Genomic DNA, 18,495 nt, shown 5'->3' on the forward strand with positions numbered 1-18,495 from the left:
GCCTGAGGATGACACGGTGGCCAGTCGGTATCTTTGGGCCTTCATGGCCTGTGCAGGAAGAGTCCTAACAGCACGAGCACATACTGTGTCAGATATGTCTGAAGGAACGGTGTATAATATGACTTGTCCACACAGACAAAATAATAAATGTGTCGAAAACGGTCGCCCAGCGTCTCTGCTCACTTCTGTGCTCGTAAAATCACATTATAATTTCACGCAGAACGGCACCATCAGTTGCTTAAATACTCCTAACTGAGTCATTCTTCAAATGGTCCATACTTTTAAGGTGTTTTTTCGGACACGTTTCGTTTTAAATATCACCATGGACAAAAATCACAAGAAAACAAGTCCGACAAACGAACCGACAGCAAACGTTTTCGAAGGCCTCACGAATACGAGGGGGCAACTGACGCGACACCGTGAATGCAGCTTCAGAGTGCTGAAAGATTCAGTGGCTTACTCTTCTTCATGTTGCTTTGAGACCAGAAGTTCTCTAGAAATTTAAGGATAAACGTAACGTTCGACTGGTTTCAAACAACATACGGTCGACAATTCGACTATGAGATACCTCGCCCCAAAAATAATTTTTTTGCCTTTGAGACGGTTTTGATAAGCAATGTTAGAGTCCCCGGCGGACTATTCCGGTTATTCACATGCCTAGAAAGGTGCACCCAAGCTTCATCACTCACAAACTACACTGCTACGTTAGTTCACCGTCCAAAATTCTTTTTAAGCAACCACTCGCAATATGCATCTCTCTTTTATGTATCAGCTCAAAGCAATACTGGAACACGTGAACGGCAGCAAGGTCTCTGGTGTAAAGACTGGAATTTAGAATGACAACATCCACATTTGACACCATGGAAATGCCGCTTTACAGGTCTTTTCCGGGCTAGGAGTGTATTTCTGCAAACTGTTTGTAATCACCTCCGGAATTCTTATATTTAGGTTTAGAATCGTCGACGTTGCCCAAAAGCATAGCTGAGCTCAAGACAGCCATTCAGGATGTCAGCGACAGCATCGATGTTCCGACACTTCAGCGGGTCATGCAGAATTTCGCTGTTGGTCTGCGCCACATTATCGCCAATGATAGTAGGCATGCCGAACATGTCACATTCTAAATCCGAATATCTGTAGTGTCGTTTACATGTTGAATAAAGTAGTTTGTAAATAATTTACAATTTGTTGTGGCTCTATGGCCTGGTGAAAGTTTCTACTGGACGCCACTTCAGTGAATTGCGACAGTGTCCCTGACCTGCTCCAGTTATACCATCTGACGACAGGGGGCCAACAGTTTAGCGTAAAATCCGAAGCGTGTCTTCTTCTTGGCGACTCCTCACATCGTTGTGGGGTGAAGGCTGGGTTACAACGAAAACTGAAAAAATCTGTAGTCTCGGCGAGATTCCGTCCCGCAACCATCCCTCCTTTTCCACTCACCCAGATTACCACAAAGACCACAAACACCCACACGCAGATAGATAGTCCACCTATTCGTTTTGAAGATTGGGCTTGTATCGAAAAATGTGACATAATAGTCCGTATATTTTGATTGTACTAACTTAGTAGCTTAAATTTTTCACACGCCTACGCGACCATAGACCTTATAGGTCAACCCCATTCTGAGAAGAAATGGCCTTAACTGTCGGACTGACAGACACACAGACCAGCTACAACGTGATTGTATAAGAGTTTTATTTTTACCGATTGAGGTAGGGAACCCTGAAAATAGTAAATGTAGTTGACTTCCAGCGCAAACTAGAAATCAGGATTAACATGGAAAGAAGTAAGAAATTACATGAGGTAGAGAAGATAAAGGATTGCCGAAAAAACTGGAAACAGCATAGAAAGCACAGCCAATGAACATGTTACGTGATACGCGTTGGTCGATACGAAGGAACAAAGAAGAGAGGCGTTTACAGAGACTGACCTCTCGCTGTGTGGTGTCCGGTCGCGCACTGGAACGTCGCCCGCCTGCACTGCCAGCGAGCTGGACAACACACAGACCCAGACCTCGCCTAACTCCGCACGCTATGTGGCTCGGCCGTCACTGTTCCCCCTGCTGACTCGGCACTTCTGTCTGACAAACAGGGCGCGATAAACAGAGTCCGTGCGACGAGGGCGGGCTGTGATTTTGCAACGTCCCGGCACGCGATCTGCGGAAAGTTCCCTGGCAGGCTGCCCGCTGTGAGCACGTAACGTATGCACACACTAGAATGAAATTTTCACTCTACGGCGGAGTGTGCGCTGGTATGAAACTTCCTGGCAGATTAAAACTGTGTGCCGGACCGAGACTCGAACTCGGGACCTTTGCCTTTCTCGGGCAAGTGCTTTACCAACTGAGCTACCCAAGCACGACTCACACCCCGTCCTCACAGCTTTACTTCTGCCAGTACCTCGTCTCCTACCTTCCAAACTTTACCGAAGCTCTCCTGCGAAACTTGCATATTGCGGAGACATGGCTTAGCCACAGCCTGGGGGATGTTTCTCCGCAATATCCTTTCTTTCAGGAGTGCTAGTTCTGCAAGGTTCGCAGGAGAGCTTCTGTAAAGTTTGGAAGGTAGAAGACGAGGTACTGGCAGAAGTAAAGCTGTGAGAAGGGGGCGTGAGTCGTGCTTGGGTAGCTCAGTTGGTAGAGCACTTGCCCACGAAAGGCAAAGGCAACACAGGTGTTCGAGTCTCGGTCCGGCACACAGTTTTAATCTGCCAGGAAGTTTGATATCAGCGGACACTCCGCTGTAGAGTGAACATTTCATTCTAGAAACATCCCCCAGGCTGTGGCTAAGCCATATCTCCGCAATATACTTTCTTTCAGGAGTGCTAGTTATACAAGGTTCGCAGGAGAGCTTCTGTAAAGTTTGGAAGGTAGGAGACGAGGTACTGGCAGAAGTAAAGCTGCGAGGACGGGGCGTGAGTCGTGCTTGGGTAGCTCAGTTGGTAGAGCACTTGCCCGCGAAAGGCAAAGGTCCCGAGTTCGAGTCTCGGTCCGGCACACAGTTTTAATCTGCCAGGAAGTTTTATGCACACACTGATCACACAATACTTGCATCACGTCTGCCCATCACGAGAGCCGTGTTGCGGGCACGTGGCGCCTTAAGGAAAACCTGTACGTCGAGCAGAGACGAAAGCGGAATCCCTGTACCCACAACACGAGCCGCAGATAGGGAAATGCACAGGTGACTTTGATGAAGGGCAGATAGTTGTCGCCCAATGCCTGTGAAAGAGCATCTAGTACGCTTCAAAGCTGTTCCCCTGCTACTGTCGTGAGCATCAGTGGCAAGTGGTTGAGGCACCGTGGGTCCACGAGGAGACGAACGCACAATAGGTGACGTTTACAGCGTACTCGCTTAAGAATCGCGAGCGGGCACCGTGACGTCATATCCGAAATCGCCGTCTCCGTACGCTCGAAGACGCTATGATTGCCTGCCGACAGGGTGAGAAGGGAGGAGAGGAATCGGGACTGATTATGACATGAGGTCACAGTCAGAAATCATTGACGCCTCCCCATGAATGGAGGCAACCCGAAGGTCACGTCAGTTTGAATCCAGAGTCGGTACTGAATTCCAACTACACACGTCAAAAAAAGTTTTGCATCACCTCGGTTCTGTGATTTCCGGAACCTCTACTGAACATTGGAATAGAGGTCAACATAAACATCATTTCCGTCCTTTTTATTGCCCATGAAAACCACACATTGCCTGTTGCACCACCATACAACGAGACCGTCAGAGGTGGTGGTCCAGACTGCTATACACACCAGCACCTCCAATACCCAGTAACACTTCCTTTTCCATTGATGCATGCCTGTATTTCGCGTGGCATACTATCCACAAGTTAACCGAGGCACTGTTGGTCAAGATTGTCCCAATTCTCAAAGGCGATTCAGCATTGATCCCAGAGAGTGGTTGGTCGGTCACGTCGTCCGTAAACAGCCGTTTCCAATCCATCCCAGGCATGTTTATGTCTGGAGAACATGCTCACCACTCTGATCGAGCGATGTCGCTATCCCGAAGAAAGACATTTACAAGATGTGCACGATGGGGGCGCGAATTGTCGTCAATGAAGACAAATACCTGGTCAGTATGTGGCCAATATGGCTGCACTATAGGTCGGAGGATGGCATTCACGTATCGTACAGCCGTTGCGGCGCCTTCCATGACCACCAGCGGCGTACGTCGGCCCCAGATAATGCCACCCCAAAACAGCAGGGAGCCTCCATCTTGCTGCACTCCCTGGAAAATGTGTCTACGGCGTCCAGCCTGACCAGGATATCTCCAAACACATCTCTGACGATTGTCTAGTTGAAAGCACATGCGACACTCGTCGGTGAAGAGAATATGATACCAATCCTGAACAGTCCGTTCAGCATGTTGTTGGACCCATCTGTACCGCGCTGCATGGTGTGGTGGTCGTAAAGACGGACCTCGCCATGGACGTCGGGTGTGAAGTTGCGCATCATGCAGCCTATTGCGCACAGTTTGAGTCACAACACGACATCCTGCACGAAAATCATTATTCAACATGGTGGCGTTGCTGTCAGGGTTCCTCCGACCTATAATCGGTAGGTAGTGCTCATCCACTGCAGTAGTAGCCCTTGGGCGGCCTGAGCGAGTCATGTCATCGAGCCGGCCGGTGTGGCCGTGCGATTCTAGGCGCTTCAGTCTGGAACCGCGGGACCGCTCCGGTTGCAGGTTCAAATCCTGCCTCAGGCATGGATGTGTGTGATGTCCTTAGGTTAGTTAGGTTTAAGTAGTTCTAAGTTCTAGGGGACTGATGACCTCAGATGTTAAGTCCCATCGTGCTCAGAGCCATTTGAACCATTTGCACCATGTCATCGGCAGTTCCTGTCTCTCTGTGTCTCTTCTATGTCGGAACATCATCGCTTTGGTTCACTTCGAGACGCCAGTACACTTCTCTTGTTGAGAGCCCTTCCTGGTACGAAGTAATAATGTGAGCGCGATCGAACCACGATATTGACCTTCTAAGCATGGTTGAACCACAGACAACACGAGCCGTGTACTTCCTTCCTGGTGGAATGACTCGAACTGATAGTTTGTCTGACCCCCTCCGTCTAATAGCCGGTGGTCACGTTTGGTTGTTTACATCTTTGGGCGGATTTAGTGCCATCTCTGAACAGTCAGAGGGACTGTGACTGTGACACAGTATCCACAGTCAATGTCTGTCTTCAGGAATTCTGGGAACTGGGGTGATTGAAAACTTTTCTTGATGTGTGTGTTATCACGTGTGACTGAACCCTGTCGGATCGTGCAAAGCTATTACGTTCCAATCTTTGGAGTTTAGAATCAGCTGTAATTTTGTCTCTGTGGATTCCTTTTCTTGCTTCGGTCGCTTTGTCCCTGGTTTGGTGCTGACTTCATTTGTGGCAGTACTTGTTAATTTTTTATCTGTGTGAGCTTCTGTTGAAAATATCTCTCGGACTTACATGAGCCTTTTCTAAATGTTTTTGGACCTGACGGATCCGCAGTTATGCTTCGAGTTGTTATATACACTGGTGTACAAAATTAAAGCAACACACGGAAATATTTCAAGGTTGCATTTATTTTGCTACATAACAGTATACACATATGGTAGTAAAGTAGAAACAATGAAACGAATACAGAAACGAAAAAAACTGCAACCTGCAAAACGATGTACAAAAATTGTTGTTTGTTTTTTCCAACCTTACGGATTTGTCCACACATTCCGACAACTGGTTAACGTGCTCATTATGTGGTGTGACCACCTCTGGTAACAATACAGGCATGACAACTAGAGGGAATGCCAGTTGATGCAATAAGACTCGTTCCTCCAGCAGAGCTGCTCAGAAGTATTCGAAAGTGGTTCTTCAATAGCTTTCAAAAAATTATCACCTAAACCTTCACTTCCTTGCTACTTTGCTCAGGAGCATAAACAACAGGTAGATCTTTTTTAAATTTTTCATAATCAGTTATTGGTTGTTGTTCCATATTTAAACTCTTCTTTTAATTGTTCTTTTACTTTTATATTTCGTTCATACAGTAACAATTTTATTTTATTTTACATTCGATGATTCTATGTTCAACATTCTTATGTTTAATGTTAAAAAAATTCTTAATATATTCTCTGTATTTAACATTATTAATTTTGCTAGTCATATCTATTGTTACAAAACCAAATTCATCTTTCTTCCAACATTTACTACACATCTCTTTAAAATCTTCAAATTTTAAATCAGTCCCAACAAATTCATGAAAAATATGATTTAAGTTTGTATCATTTTGTCTGAAAATATTTAAATTTGTAGATTATCTCTAACTAATTGTTTTGATATTTTTGAATAAGTTTGAGCCAAGAAAAAACACCGATTCCTTTATGTCTACATGTAGTAAAATATTCTCTAAGTCTTGATTGAAACTTCCTGGTAGATTAAAACTGTGTGCCCGACCGAGACTCGAACTCGGGACTTTTGCCTTTCACGGGCAAGTGCTCTACCGTCTGAGCCACCGAAGGACGACTCACGCCCCGTACTCACAGCTTTACTTCTGCCAGTATCTTGTCTCATACCTTCCAAATTTTACAGAAGCTCTCCTGCGAACCTTGCTGAACTAGCACTCCAGAAAGAAAGGATATAGCGGAGACATGGCTTAGCCACAGCGTGGGGGATGTTTCCAGAATGAGATTTTCACTCTGCAGCGGAGTGTGTGCTGATATCAAACTTCCTGGCAGATTAAAACAGTGTGCCCGACCGAGACTCGAACTTGGGACCTTTGCCTTTCGTGGGCAAGTGCTCTACCATCTGCCAGGAAGTTTTCATATCAGCGCACACTCCGCTGCAGAGTGAAAATATCATTCTGGAAACATCCCCCAGGCTGTGGCTAAGCCATGTCTCCGCTATATCCTTTCTTTGAGGAGTGCTGGTTCTGCAAGGTTCGCAGGAGAGCTTCTGTAAAGTTTGGAAGGTAGGAGACGAGGTACTGGGAGAAGTAAAGCTGTGAGGACGGGGTGTGAGTTGTGCTTGGGTAGCTCAGTTGGTAGAGCACTTGCCCACGAAAGGCAAAGATCCCGAGTTCGAGTCTCGGTCAAGCACACAGTTTTAATCTGCCAGGAAGTTTCATAGCAGCACACACACTCCGCTGCAGAGTGAAAATCTCATTCTGGTAAGTCTTGATTTCCAGGAATGGAATCTTCAAAACGTACAAGTGTATTATTTTGGCAATCATCTAACAGAATATTTGAATCATTATTTTCTATGAAATTGGTAACCTTTTCATTAATTTTACCTTCAATTTTTCAAATCTTTTTATAAATTCTTGATGTTTTTGTTGATCTGAACTTTTAGAATAAACATACAAATGATTATTTTTTTCCAATTTAACCTTCCTACTGCCAGAATATAATTACCAATCGTTAATGCTGTTTTTCCATAACCACTTACTCTTATTATTGAACATCAAATGAAATTAGTTAAAGTGTACCATGTTTATATTTTAGTTTTTTTCAGCGATTTTTATTTTTGGTTCCCAATCAGTCATTTATTTACATAATTTTACTAATATATATGAGTCTATTATTTCAAGTGAGCAATAATTCATTTGTGCTAAAAGAATTAACTGTTCCAAGAAAGGAGACTTATTAAAATTTTTCATTATTTGGTTTTTATTCAGCTTTCTTAATTCCAAATATTACATCCAAAATAATAATTTTTATCCTATCGAAGAAACGATGCAAATTCCTGTTGATCATAGAGTTTCAAAAATTTTGAAAAATTTGTTCAATCGAGAAAACCTAACATACACAGTCACAAAGATAAAAATTTAATCTGAGTTACCTCAAAAGTGATTAAATTATTTATGAGTAAAAAGATTTTATTGGCCAAATTTTAGGATTTAATTATCAAATTATTGAAGCTAATGAACAAGCAATTGCTAATAATATTCCAAAAATTATTCCATTTGAATTAATGAATATATATTTTAATCTAGCTGATGGAATGTTTGTTGATCATTATTATTATTTCTTCATTTAAACCAAAAGCTGAATCTAGAGGATCAATAATTTATGTACCAAATATCCTATAAATATTGCATTTATTTGGTACTATTCAAAATTTAATAAATGCTATCAATGATGTAACTGGTAATTTGATTCATTTTAATGGTGCATGAGTAACAGTGATTTCAAAAATGAATTAAACATTTTTGCCTTAATGGATCATGAGTGAAACTGAGAGTTATTAATTATATTTTTTCCTGTTAATAAGAAAACAGTAAATAATTTAAATCTACCTAATAAAGGAACAGAAATTAGTATAAATATTAGCAATGGATGGATTCATCCTAATTGTTCAGAACTCTATATGACATTCGATGCTACTCACACAGATGAAAACGATTTTTTTGCATATAATGGTATATCGAATATTAAAATAATTGATTATTATGTGTTAAAATTGTTTTATGTTATTACAGTTAAAAAGGAAACAAAATTTTAACTAGAAGAGAATATCCATTTTGTGTGATTAACTTCATCTCTATCAAATGAATTAACTGTGGAAGAACACATTCTCAACAGAGATAAAATGAAATACAAACAATATTAAGCATTTTATCCATTAAATTTATTTTGTGGATTTTTAAGCATTTTAATGATACAATTTTGGAAGGAGATTTAACTGTAATTTTTACATGTAGTTCAAGGAAAGATCAACAAAATTCTGTTCTTTGATGGATTACTAACAATGATAATAGTACATTTCCTAAAGAAGTAAAGTTGTTGTAAAAAGTATGGAAATTCGTGTTCCTGTTGTTAAATATGAACCAGAATATTCGCTTGAACTAGAAAGATCCAAAATTTCCAAATTCTTTCTTTGAACTACAAAGAACTGAATTTGCTGCATTAAATGGAAAAAGAAATTTTGGACTAGATATTAATAATTTTTATAATTCTGCTGAATATGATATGCCTTACTTTATTTTCAAACTAATAGAAAAATAAGGAGTTAAATGATTTTTCTCCATTTGATAATCTTAAATTACAAAATATTTATCTAAAAAATGGAGGAAATGCTGTACTTCCCTAATAACTATGAGGCCTTGATCCTTAAATAACGTTTTAAATGCTTACAATGCTTTTAGAGATTTTGACGAAATAACACAATTAAATAACGATGCAAATGTAAATTCATTCGATTTTATTCAAAACTATCACATATATGTCATAAACATGACTAGAAGAAGGAAAGTTTTAATTACTCAGAAAACAACTTTTAAATTATGTGAATTTTTGAATGAAAATACACATAATGATATAGTTGCATGTATAATTGAGTATTGCTCAAAGAATTTACACAACACAGAATTTTAACTAAGAATTTTTAATTACATAAATGAAAAAAATTTAAAAATTATAAAAACATTACCTTACATGTTTTGAAATTTTTTCAGAAAGATAGAGAAAATAAAAACTAAAAGGATTACGTTTTCAGATATTAAAACATATGATAAATATTTTACTTTAGAAAACTTAAACTTTTCTATAGAAATCGAAACCAAACAAGATGAACATGAATAGTAGTGTTCACTAAATTATCAGAACTTAAAAAAGAAAATCTTAGAATATTTCAGAAGCTGAAATATGGTGAAAACGTTTTATTAGCCTTAGATGATAAATATGAAATTCATCTTTCAGATCATTAAACTAAAATCAGTTCAGAAGACGATGACAATTAAGAGAAAACTGTTGGAGCAAAATTTATTTATTGAGGTAAAAACCAAAAAACAGATAAATCAGTCCATGCTACTGAATTTTAATAAATTTTTTTTGTATTTTTTTATTAAATAAAAATATGGTTCACAGATATAGATAACTTTTTAAATGTGGGAAACAGCGAAACTAAAGTCTTGATATGCTGTAGTATAGTTGGTGACTGGATAGTCAAGTTCCTTTATTAAATGTTACAGTCAAGCTGCAGTTGTACTGCCACCAGAAAACTTGTAATTTCCATTTCAAAGTCACTAAACAGGTGTTTAAATACATTAAGTTGCCAGTAGAAGAACTGAATATACTGACAGTATTCCATTAGTTTTGATCGTTTGTCTCAATAGTACTTACTTACTTATACATAAACAATATCTGTGCTTCAGATAATAGCAATATCACATACTTGAACCTCATCAATGAACCATTTTATACTAGTAATTTCAATGGTGGAACCTTCAACTTCCAGCAACATTGAATATGGAAAGGTGATATTATACCCCTGTTAAAACACACACCATGTTGTCGTTGATCTAGGAAAATATCATTTAGAATAAAAAAAGACACATCAAGTGTTTGGTAATCACAATATAGAATGAAATCTTACACAAAATGATTTTGTTGTCACTGCATAGAATGATCATTTTTTTGTATTGACAAAGTATAGTAATAAAAATTTTTCATCCAACTTTCAGAAACTATATCATTTGTATTTTTAATGGAATGCAGCAAATTTTTTTCTGGACACACACCAAACAGTTAAATGTTTTTTAGTAAAATTTATTTTGTTTATGACTATACATTTGCTACAGATCCAAACTTTCAAGGATTCTCAAACTACCATATTTGTAGTGTTGTGTCACACTGTAGGGTCCAGCACCAACACAAACAAGGGAGGAGAGAAGTTGCAATAGCTGCTGGTTGGAATCCAAAATGATCTGTACATACGCTTGCAGATTAATAGAATTTTTTATTTCTAAAATGGAAGCAAACTAACTTAACTTGTCATTATGAGGTGGCTTGATGTGCTTTCTGCCCCTCTTACATGCAGTTTATCCACTATTACTAATCGCAGAACGCAGTCTAAGCATCGTCTTCCTATTACCCAGTACTCATGCTCTAGAAGTCTGTGATCGAACTGGGCCCTGCCAGCGATGGGCTGCTGATTAAGTCAGCGTTGACAGGGGGCGTTGAGCTATCGTCTGCCTGGAGGTGTGGCGCTATCCGCTTTTTCCACTGGCCATTTCATGGCACTGCACTGGTCAGTGCGCAGTTGATACCTTAGGGCTGCACATGTAACACCTGGTTTTGTGTTCCTACACACACGATATACTGTACAATTGTTGCTAACAAACACAGTAAGTACTCCAAAACAAAAAACAACAAAATTTTTTACATGAAAAGCGAAACATCAAAAAGGTGCTTCGAAATTTCCCTGAGATATAGCAGTTGAAAAACGGTAACCATCAGTGACGGAAGGAAAGTGGCATTACAAAGTTAAAGGGACTTTAACTTTTGTGGCTTGGCTAACAGTGGCAGCACTCTACTATCACCATAGGAATCTGGGTGTTTCCACAAGCAACTTCTGTTGTGGCATCACTTCTGTTGCATGCAAAAACCAAGCTTGAAAAGTGAGACCCCCTGGCCGCTACCTGGGTGATGTCAATGAAATTGCATGTGGAAACACCCTAATTCCTGTGGTGCCACTCCAATGATACAACTTTTAACCATGCCACAAAAGTTAGTCGCTTCAACTTTGTGAGACCACTTTCGTTCCTGTATCACTAATTAACATCATTCAACTGTCGCTTTGTGGCTGAATTTCAAATAATGTCACAATATTTTGGTTATTGTGTTAGCAATTTTCTCGTGTTTGTGTTTTTCAGTACCTACAAATGTCTAAAAGGTTGTTATCAACAACTGTACAGCCTGTTGAATTGTACAACGAGCAATCTCGTTTATGGAAACAGAAAGACTAGTGCCACGATGGCAGATATCTAGCATTTGTTCCCATTGTTGCCATACTTGTGATATATGGGCTGCAAAAACTAAAAGAAAAGAAGAACAATAGAATTTGCAATGCAACTAACATGATTAATCACACAGTGATTAATAAAATTTTGAGACAAGATCAAACATTTCGTTAATTGTTGATTAGAGAATAGTAATTACTCAGTTATTATCTTGAGCAATTTATTTACAAACCATACTCCTTGACATGAGAAGGCCCACAAATATTTTCATTGTTTTAGTTTAACTGAATAGTGCTACTGCTGAAGGTATTTGTAATATGTAGCTAAAATATTTGGAAGCCATTAGGTTTTATAATGAATGCCCTAAAAAGAAAAAAAACTGTTTTTCGGTTTCAACAGGCGCAGTAGTGATGATGGGAAGAAAAAAAGGAGTTGTTGCATTAATGAAAGAGCATTCCCCTCACGTTCTGTTTTGACATTGTGCTAACCATAGATTTGAAATGTCAGTTGGTTATCTAATACAAAGAGGCTTCGCATCACATGTGAATCACTTCAGGTCTTTCTTAGATAAGGTATATTCACTGCACTGCTAGGCACCAAAGTACGTTCGAGAATTAAAGCAGCGTGCATAACTACTTGAAATTTAACTTCTGTAGAGAGGCAGAATCAAGGGCTCCAGGTGGGTATCATCGAGCTTCAGAGTGTATCAGCAGTGTGCACAAAATTTAAAGCTTCAGTTGCTCGCTTTACAGCTGCAAAAGATGTTCAAAGCAGAGAGTTAACTGACAGAGATATGCGCGACAGTTTATTGAAGTTCATCACTGAAGTTGATTTCATTCTCGACTTAGCTTTAATGTGTGATACTCTTCAAGAATCTTCAAAACCACATCTTCAACTACAGTCACGAGGAGTTACATTGTATTCTGCCCAACAGAAGATCAGAAATCAGCTGTTGATGTTCGAAGAAAGGAAACTGAGCAGTGGTCCTCTTTATTGTGAACCTTTCAAAACAGTAGGAAAGCTGAATTTCAGGGGAATTATACTGGAAAGGGACACAAAAAGCAGAATTCTTGAGCGCAGCGAATTTTGTGGTTGTCTATGGACAATCGTCTTCAGCAGACAGAGGATATTAATATCTCAGAATATGTGAAAGCTTTGGACCTACCAATCTGGCCCGAAAATCCTGGAATAACGTATGATGATACAAGTATGAAAACCTTCCAGAGAGAGTGATGATAGAGGATTTCGAGTTATTGGCGGAGAAGAAAATGACAACATCGGTCCTTCCTCCTCTCAATGCAGTGAAACGTGTCTTCCTACCTACTGGTGAACGTGAACAATGGTTTTCTCAAATAAATCTCATTATCACACCTGGAAGAGCCACATTAGATCTTTCTACTGACAGCTACCTGATATTCATGAAACTGGTTGGTCCTCCACTGCAGTTGTTTCATTCGTGGTTTATGTAAACTCTTGGTTTGTGAAAAGCTGACATCTTGTGTGCAGATACAAAAAGTAATGAGCTAGCCATAAGGGCACCCATACGATAGTTTGTAGGGGGGATGCAGATCTGGGAGGGTGGAGTATTTTTAATATTTTAGAAGACGAATGGCGAATTGTAAGTAGCCATAAAAAGTTTGTTCCAAATGTGTAAAAACCTTGTGTAACACCGACTTTCAAATTATTTTCTTGGGAGTAAAAACCTGATTAGACTATGTTTATTCCTTTCCCTGAGAGATAGGAGGGCAGGGGTGCCCTCCTCCCCTTGCCCTCGGGTATGAACGGCCCTGAGCACCCATGACCTAGTGTTAGTCTGAAAACTGTTAACGTGCTAGGTTATTTTAACTACATTGTAGTTTTGTAGTTAAATAAATTTTTTCCTGAATAGTTTCTGAATTGATAAGGTAATGGATTAACATCTGATTCCTTTTAACACTCTTCCACCAAATTTGCATCCTTACCCCCCACCATCAGCAAAAGGATGTACCTAACTTGAGCAACTGCAGCTGCGTTATATCTAGTATGAGAGTCTCCCATACTTTCTTTCTTTTTATTTTTTAGAAAAAGTATACTGATAATGTCATTATGTATGACGCTTATAACCAACTCTGACAGCATGATGTGTGTGTTTTTATTCTAAATGGTATATTCCCAGAACCATGACAACACAGTTTGTATTTGCACAGGAACATAATACGTGTTAGCCCCCTGCGTTCAATATTGATGGTTGTTAATGGTTTTGTCATTGCAGTTATGACCACATAATCGTTAATTTATTTTGTGAGAGTATATGATGTTTCAATTATACAAGGTGGTGCACAAAATAATCCAGCATTTGTTTCTGTAAAAAAAGAAATATTTTCTATTAGTTGGAATACATAAATGAAAACTACATTGTGTTAACAATACATCTGAAGATTATGTCCTGTTTATGACGTGTTGAATATGACCGCCCTCACCTTTTCCAACTTCTCTCACATGAACACCTCGCCTCCGGTCCAGATTGTATACCAGTCAGGTTCCTCTCAGGGTATGCTGATAAAATAGCTCCATATTTAGCAATTATATACAACCACTCCCTCACAGAAAGAGTCGTACCTAAAGACTGGAAAATTGCGCAAGTCACACCAATACCCAAAAAGGGAAGTACGAGTCATCCGCTGATTTACAGGCCTATATCACAAACGTCGATTTGCAGTAGGGTTTCAGAACGTATACTGTATTCGAACATTGTGAAGTACCTCGAAGAAAACGATTTATTGACATATAGTCAGCACGAATTCAGAAAATATTCTTCTTGTGAAACACAACTAGCTCTTTATACTCATTAAATAATAAGTACTATCTACAGGAGATATAAAATTGATTCCATATTTTTAGATTTCCAGAAGGCTTTCGACAGCGTTCCTCACAAGCGTCTTCTAACCAATCTGCGTGCCTACGGAGTATCGCGTCAGTTGTGCGACTGGATTCGTGATTTCCTGTCAAAAAGGTCACAGTTCGTGGTAATAGATGGAAAGTCATCGAGTAAAACAGAAGTAATATCCGGCGTTCTCCAAGGAAGTGTTATAGGACCTCTATTTTTCCTGATCTATTTTAAAGATATAGGAGACAATCTGAGTAACCGTCTTATATTGTTTGCAGATGATGCTGTCATTTACCGGCTTCTAAAGTCATCAAATGGTCAAAACGACTTGAAAAATGATTTAGATAAGATATCTGTATGGTGCGAAAAGTGGCAATCGACCCTGAATAAAGAAAAGTGCGAAGCTATTCACATGAGTACTAAAAGAAATAAGCTAAATTTAGATTACGCGATAAGTCACAGAAATCTGAGGGCTGAAAATTGAACTAAATACTTTGTTGTTGTTGTGGTCTTCAGTCCTGAGACTGGTTTGATGCAGCTCTCCATGCTACTCTATCCTGTGCAAGCTTCTTCGTCTCCCAGTACCTACTGCAGCCTGCATCCTTCTGAATCTGCTTAATGTATTCATCTCTTGGTCTCCCTCTACGATTCTTACCCTCCACGCTGCCCTCCAGTACTAAATTGGTGATTCCTTGATGCCTCAGAACATGTCCTACCAACCGATCCCTTCTTCTAGTGAAGTTGTGCCGCAAACTCCTCTTCTCCCCAATCCTATTCAATACCTCCACATTAGTTATGTGATCTACCCATCTAATCCTCAGCATTCTTCTGTAGCACCACATTTTGAAAGCTTCTATTCTCTTCTTGTCGAAACTAATTATCATCCATGTTTCACTTCCATACATGGCCAAACTCCATTCAAATACTTTCAGAAACGACTTCCTGACGCTTAAATAAATACTCGATGTTAACAAATTTCTCTTCTTCAGAAACGCTTTCTTTGCTATTGCCAGTCTACATTTTATATCCTCTCTACTTCGAGAATCATGAGTTAATTTGCTCCCCAAATAGCAAAACTCCTTTATTACTTTAAGTGTCTGATTTCCTAATCTAATTCCCTTAGCATCTCCTGATAACGACGTCCTCTTGAGTAGTCCCCGCCCGGAGACCCGAATGGGGGACTATTTTACCTCCGGAATATTTTACCCAAGAGGATGTCATAGTCATTTAATCATACAGCAAAGCTACATGCCCTCGGGAAAAATTACGGCTGTAGTTTCCCCTTGCTTTTAGCCTAAATACTCAGGGATTACAAATACAAATAACCTAAGTTGGAACGATCACATAGAGCAAACCAAAGACTGCGATTCATTGGCAGAACACTTAGAAGGTGCAACAGGTCTACCAAAGAGACTGCTTACACTTCGCCTGTCCGCTCTATTCTGGAGTACTGTTGTGTGGTGTGGGATCCACATCAAGTGCGACTGACTGATGACATCGAAAAAGTACAAAGAAGGGCAGATCGCTTTGTATTATCGCGAAATAGGGCAGATAGTGTCAGACATTATACGTGAATTGGAGTGGCTATCATTAAAACAAAGGCGTTTTCGTTGCGACGGAATATTCTCGTGAAAATTCAATCACCAGTTTTGTCCTCCGATTGCGACAACATCCTGTCGGCACTCACCTACATAGGGAGAAATGATCGTCACGATGAAATGAGAGAAATCAGGACTCGCACTGAAAAATTTAAGTGCTCGTTTTTGCCGCGTGCCGTTCGAGAGTGGAACGGTAGAGAGACAGCATGAAGGTGGTTCATTAAACCCTCTGCCAGGCATTGTGAATAGCAGAGTAATCACGTAGATGTAGATCTACAGGGTGTTACAAAAAGGTACGGCCAAACTTTCAGGAAACATTCCTCACACACAAATAAAGAAAAGGTGTTATGTGGACATGTGTCCGGAAACGCTTAATTTCCATGTTAGAGCTCATTTTAGTTTCGTCAGTATGTTAGAATATTGCTGCGCGATGTGGGATCCTTACCAGGTGGGATTGACGTAGGACATCGAAAGGGTGCCAAAAAGGGTAGCTCGTTTTGTATTATCATGTAATAGGGGAGAGAGTGTGGCAGATATGATACGCGAGTTGGGATGGAAGTCATTAAAGCAAAGGCGTTTTTCGTCGCGGCGAGATCTATTTACGAAATTTCAGTTTCTCTTCCGAATACGAAAATATTTTGTTGAGCCCAATCTACATAGGTAAGAATTATCATCTAAATAAGAGAAATCAGGGCTCGAACAGAAAGGTTTAGGTGTTCGTTTTTCCCGCGCGCTTTTCGGGAGTGGAATGGAAGGGAGATAGTATGATTGTGGTTCGATGAACCCTCTGCCAAGCACTTAAATGTGAATTTGAGAGTAATCATGTAGATGTAGATGTACTGTATGTACTTCCTCGACTCACCGCCAGTTGGCCCAATTGAAGGAAGGTAATGTTGACTTCGGTTCTCATGCGACTCATTGTTCTACAGTAGTAGCATCAAGCACATCAATACGTAGCATCAACAGGTTAGTGTTCATCACGAACGTGGTTTTGCAGTCAGTGCAATGTTTACAGATGCCCATTTGATGTATGGATTAGGAGGGGGCAATAGACGTGGTGCGGTACGTTTGTATCGAGACACATTTCCAGAACGAAGGTGTCCCGACAGGAAGACGTTCGAAGCAATTGATCGGCGTCTTAGGGAGCACGGAACATTCCAGCCTATGACTCGCGACTGGGGAAGACCTAGAACGACGAGGACACCTGCAATGGTCGAGGCAATTCTTCGTGCAGTTGTCGATAACCCTAACATCAGCATCAGAGAAGTTGCTGCTGTGCAAGGTAACGTTGTAATTTCTAAGACTTTCCCGGCGATTTGTTGACATCTCGTAAAATCGGGTGTACTGCCGGTGGTCCGCGTCTTCCCAACACGATATTTCGACGTCGTAACTCGGCGTCTTCATCAGGTGTTCCCTGAGACTGGTTGGCGAGCTGACCTTGTCCCATATTTATGCCTGGGCAGTGTGTGGTGCTCCCTATGCCGTCCGCGCCCGCTGTGGCCATTTCTGTCGGTGGTATCAGGCTCTAGGCGCTTCCTCTTCGGTCCGCGCCCGTTTGCGGCTCTCTTCTGAGGTATCGGACGTCCCAAGGCGTTCCCTATTGGGTCCGCGCCCGATAGGCGCGATCCTAGCACTATCATGGCTCTGCTGAAGCTCCTTAAGCTGTCCGCGACCGCGGCGAGTTTCTCTCGTGGCCGAGCCATTGTCCTGGCCTTCTGAACCCGGTATGCGCCCAATTGTCAGTAATATCGGCGCAGCCACCTACCCTACAGCCTCCCACCTTAAGAAGATGTTGCCACCATATGTGGGAAAGTGTGTCCACCACATCCGCAACTCCTCGGACTTTGTGGAACGTCTCAACAACCTACGGATCTCGGACACAGACATCATGGTCAGTTTTGATGTGGTGTCTCTGTTCACCAGGGTACCACTTCAGGACACACACGATATTATTAGTGAGAAATTTGATGGAGCCTTGCTGGATCTCTTCAAGCATATTTTGACATCGACGTACTTCCTTTGTGGAGGCCAATTTTATGAGCAGACTGAGGGAGTGGCCATGGGCAGCCCCTTATCTCCGGTAGTGGCGAATCTGTTTATGGAGAAATTCGAGGATGAGGCACTTACAACTGCTGCCTACCAGCCGACGTGTTTCTTCAGATACGTTCATGATACATTCGTCATCTGGCCACATGGCAAGAGAAGACTGGATGAGTTCCTGGACCATCTGAACACAAGACACCCCAATATCAAGTTCACCATGGAACTAGAGAGTGATGGTCAGCTCCCATTCCTCGATGTCCTGGTAAAGAGGAAGGCAGACGGC

At 40.7% G+C, this 18,495-nt stretch overlaps 1 protein-coding gene across 1 annotated transcript in view; it reads right to left on the reverse strand.

Moving 5' to 3' along the window:
• The window catches only part of LOC126272524 (cytochrome P450 6k1-like), a 183,975-nt gene extending 181,757 nt beyond the window's left edge, over positions 1–2,218 (reverse strand). The window contains exon 1 of the mRNA XM_049975440.1: positions 1,928–2,218. The gene's annotated coding sequence lies outside the window, so the exon portion shown is untranslated. The remainder of the gene's footprint in view (positions 1–1,927) is intronic.
• Between the last annotated feature and the right edge of the window lie 16,277 nt (positions 2,219–18,495).

This window comes from Schistocerca gregaria, chromosome 5, assembly GCF_023897955.1.
Source record: "Schistocerca gregaria isolate iqSchGreg1 chromosome 5, iqSchGreg1.2, whole genome shotgun sequence".
Classification (NCBI taxonomy): Eukaryota; Metazoa; Arthropoda; class Insecta; order Orthoptera; family Acrididae; genus Schistocerca; species Schistocerca gregaria.